Here is a 4458-nt window from a genome sequence, read left to right on the forward strand (position 1 = left end):
CACTTCTTAAGAGAGCAAACATCAACTCTCGTGTAGCGCGTTTTACATGAGAGTGTTTTATTTGAGAACGTATAACAACGACGTTTGAAGTGCGCTTCACACGAGAGTTATATCGTGTGAAGCGCGCTTCACATATATGTTGTATGCTCTTAGTTTCACATGTATGTTGTAACAATATTTTTTTTTCAAAAATTATATAATTATTTTTTATAAATAATAATATTTATTTTTATTTTTATTTAAAAATAACAACATAATATTTTGTATAAAAAATATGTAATTACTATAATTAACATAAAGTAAAAATACAAAATATAAAAAGTTACGTTTAAATTTTTATTTTATAATGCTTAATTTCACTATAATTCAACCATGTTTATTTAACAATAATAATATAATATTTTGTATAAAAATATAAAATTACTATAATTAATAATTTTTAAATGACAATACAAAATAAAATAATTAAGTTTTAATTTTTCATAAGGCTTAGTTCCATTATAATTCAACCACTTATTATTTTAATTAAACAATAATATAATATTTTGTATAAAAAAATATAAAAAAATATAATTAAAAATATTAAAATAAAATATAGAAATAAATAATTACGTTTTAATTTTTTATTTTATAAGACTTAGTTAAATATATTAGTTCTCGTGAGAGCGTACAATAGCTCTAGTTTAAAGCGCGCTTCACAATAGAGTGTGCTTCACTTGAGAGCGTACATTAGCGACATGTGAAGCACGCTTCACTCAAGAGCGTACAATAGCTCTTGTGTAAAGCACGCTTCACAATAGAGTGTGCTTCACTTGAGAGTGTACATTAGCGACATGTGAAGCACGTTTCACTCTATACACTCTCATTACTTATTTATTTTAATATATATATCATTTAAAATAAAAATAATATAAAGAAGACAAAATCAAAATGTGTTAAATATATTAATACAGGTGAAATTTAATAATTTTAATGTTTATACAACTCTTAATAATACATGTGAAATTTAATAATTTTAATGTTTATACAACTCTTAACTACTAGTTAATGTATATATTAAAGACTCTACCATTAAAGAGTAACTCACTTAGTCTCTTGGTTTTCATATTCCATCTACTAAGTGTATTTAAAACCTTTACACATTCTAACATTTTAGTTTCCCTTATTTTTGTATAAATTCATATTCTTGTAAGTGTAATAATACACAAATACATTCTTAATCTACAGCAAGTTCTTGCTTACTTATCTGTTTAACTTGGTATCAGAGCTATTATTCGGTTTTAACAAACCTCTGTATCCATGGCCTCTTCTTCATCTTCTTCCGCTTCAACCACTCATCTCTTCCACAATCTCACATCCATTAAACTCGATCACAAAAATTTTCTTATTTGGAAATCTCAAATCTTACCTACCCTTAAAGGTTATGGTCTCTATCCATTTGTTACTGGAACTAATTCTGCCCTTGAAGCTTTTCTCCAAGTCGATGTTGCTGACGGATCTAGTGTCCTCACTCAAAATCCTGCTTTTACCATCTGGGAGGAGCAAGATCAGAGAATCCTTTCATGGCTTCTCTCCACCCTTTCAGAATCCATCCTAGCCCAAGTGGTTGGTGAATCATGCACTACATCTAAGCCCTTTGGTCTGCTTTAGAACGCACATTCGCCTCTCAATCTCAAGCTCGTCTAATGCAGCTTCGTCTTCAACTTCAGACGGTAAAGAAGGGCTCACTCCCGATGGCCGAATATTTACAGAAAATAAAATCAATCATCGATAGTCTCGCTGGTGTTGGGCAAAACATATCTCAACAAGATTTCATCCTTTATGCTTTGGGATGACTCGATCCTGAATACGAATCTCTCACTGTAGCGGTAACCACTCGCACTGACCCCATCGCCATCGAAGACCTCCAAGGAATGCTTCTTACACATGAGATTCGTCTTGAATCACTCCACTCTAACTCTCCAACTACTAATCTTGCATTTGGATCGAGAGGGATTTCAAAACCATTCCACTTCCAACAATCGCAACGTTCGGTCTCCTCTCCGAGTGATTATAGTGCAGAAAATGAAACTGTGAATAGATTGAGCTCCCAGAATTCTAATGGATATCAAATAAATGGGCCTTCAAGTTCATCTAAATTTTCACACTCCGATCGGGCTTCTATTATCGGGTTAGGGGGTCCTTCTACTAATGGGCCTTCTATTTTGGGTCATGGGCCTCGTGGGCCCAATAGAAATAAAATACAATGTCAATTGTGTGGTCGTTTTGGTCATGCGGCTAATGTTTGTCGATCGGGTCTGTTTTGTAATATTTGCAACTTTACAGGTCATTCGATTGAAACTTGCCAACGTCGTCAGAATCAAAATTCAACGACACACTCTGCTATGATGGCTACACCTTCTTCTGTTTATGACTCGGCTTGGTATCCCGACTCTGGTGTTACTGACCATCTCACGACGAACCTTGACAATCTTAGCATCTCAACTCCATATAATGGTACAGAAACTATTAAAATGGGAGACAGTAACCCTCTTCCTATTTCTAATATTGGACAATCATTCATTCCATGTTCCAATAAAAACCTTCATCTACGTAATATATTGCATGTCCCATTAATAACCAAAAATATTCTAAGTGTTTCCAAATTTTCTGCCGATAATAATATCTTTTTTGAATTTCATCCAAATTATTGTATTGTCAAGGATCAGGTCACGAAGAGGGAACTCCTTCGCGGCACACTTAAAAATGGGCTATATCGCCTAAACTCAATCGTCAACCCTCCACCCACTCATCAAGCTCTTATTGGAACTCGTTCATCTGCCAACTTTTGGCATCATCGTCTTGGACACCCTTCATTATCAACATCAACTTTTATTATGTCTTCTTTTCATTTACCTATTATTGGCAACAAGAAATTAAGTTTTTGTGAATCTTGTCAATATGGAAAAGCACACAAAATTCCTTTTCCTATTTCTCAATCTCGTTGTAGGTCTCCATTAGAATTAATACATTCTAACGTTTGGGGTCCTACTCCTCTTTTCTCTACTAATGGTTTTCGATATTTTGTCCATTTTATCGATGACTACAGCCGCTTTACTTGGCTATATCCTATCTATAGAAAATCTGATGTCTTGCCAACTTTTATTAAATTTAAGACGCTTGATGAAAATCAATTCAACACATCTATCAAAACTCTACAATCTAATTGGGGAGGTGAATATAGGAGTCTGAAATCTTATCTTGAAACTCATGACATCCAACATCGTCTATCATGCCCTCATACAAGTGAACAAAATGGTGTTTCTGAACGCAAGATTCGCCACCTTACCGAAATGAGCCTCACTCTTCTTGCTCATGCTTCTATGCCCCTATCTTATTGGTATGATGCGTTTCTGACAAGTACGTATCTCATTAATCGTCTTCCTTCAAATGGTAAGCCTCGTCAATCCCCCTTTGAAATTCTTTTTAATCGTCCTCCTAATTATCTATTCCTTAAAACTTTTGGATGTTCTTGCTTTCCGCTCACATGATCATATAACACTCACAAAATTGATTTTCGAACTCTAAAATGTATTTTTCTTGGCTATAGTCCAAATCACAAAGGCTATCGTTGTCTACATATTCCTTCCGGCAGAATATATATCTCTCGTCACGTCACTTTTGATGAACAAACATTTCCATTTAAAAGTACGTTATCAAAATCTACCAATCTTTCTACACCAACAGTCTCTCCAATATCCCACTTTCCTTTTCTGCCACGTTCATCACCACCAATCTCCCCAATTTTAACATCACAAATCCTTCTAGTATCATCTTCTCCAACATCCGAACACTCATCATCATCATCAAACTCCAACCATCCATCTTCACCAATCAACTCGCCAACATCAAACTCCTATCAACCATCATCATCAACCAACTCATCTTCAATCAACCCTCCTACTCCCACACGTGGACTTACCACTGTTATACATGCTCCTGAATGTACCTCTCATTATATGATCACACGTGCCAAAACTCGCGCCCTTCACAATGCTAACATTGCCACCATCTCCACCTCTCCACCCACATGTTTCTCCACCGCCAATAAAGATACTCAATGGCGTTCTGCCATGGCAAATGAGTTTAATGCTCTAATTCAAAACAAGACGTGGTCTCTTATTCCTCGATCCTCGCATAATATCGTGGGTTGCAAATGGGTTTTCAAAATCAAACAAAGAGCCGATGGCTCCATTGAACGTCATAAGGATCGTTTAGTTGCAAAGGGATTTCATCAACAAGAAGGCATTGATTATCTTGAAACATTCAGCCCAGTTGTCAAACATACTACCATCCGAACCATCCTCTCACTTGCCGTCACTCGGCAATGGCCTATTCATCAACTCGATGTTAGTAATGCCTTTCTACATGGAACTCTACACGAGGAAGTTTTTATGTCTCAACCGCCTGGGTTCACTC

Source organism: Impatiens glandulifera, chromosome 9, assembly GCF_907164915.1.
Source record: "Impatiens glandulifera chromosome 9, dImpGla2.1, whole genome shotgun sequence".
In the NCBI taxonomy this organism is placed as follows: domain Eukaryota; kingdom Viridiplantae; phylum Streptophyta; class Magnoliopsida; order Ericales; family Balsaminaceae; genus Impatiens; species Impatiens glandulifera.